This window comes from Eurypyga helias, unplaced genomic scaffold (assembly GCF_000690775.1).
Source record: "Eurypyga helias isolate BGI_N326 unplaced genomic scaffold, ASM69077v1 scaffold373, whole genome shotgun sequence".
NCBI lineage: Eukaryota > Metazoa > Chordata > Aves > Eurypygiformes > Eurypygidae > Eurypyga > Eurypyga helias.
In genome coordinates, this window is record NW_010240295.1 from 34003 (window position 1) to 34262 (window position 260).

The window sequence follows — 260 nt, forward strand, 5'->3', positions numbered from 1 at the left end:
ACTCTCGTCCTATCCTGTTCTGCCTGGAAAATTGCACATACATGTTCCTTGTCTCTCAGCATATTCTTCTTAGCAGGATGATTTATGGAGTATTTGTTTAAGCTATTTTGTTGTTTTAAAAACTTATTTTGCTAGAACTTTTGGGGGTCAAATAATGCCACATAGGTAGCACTGCTGAAATGCAGCCATCATGCATGGATTGATGAATATACAGAACACAAGTCACATATGATAGAAGTCATTATTCCTCCTTGAAGGGA

General features: G+C 37.3%; 1 protein-coding gene across 1 annotated transcript in view; it reads left to right on the forward strand.

Moving 5' to 3' along the window:
* NID1 (nidogen 1) overlaps positions 1-260 on the forward strand; it is a gene marked incomplete at its 5' end in the record, with an annotated part of 47223 nt that overhangs the window by 33491 nt on the left and 13472 nt on the right. The gene's annotated exons all lie outside the window — the stretch shown is intronic.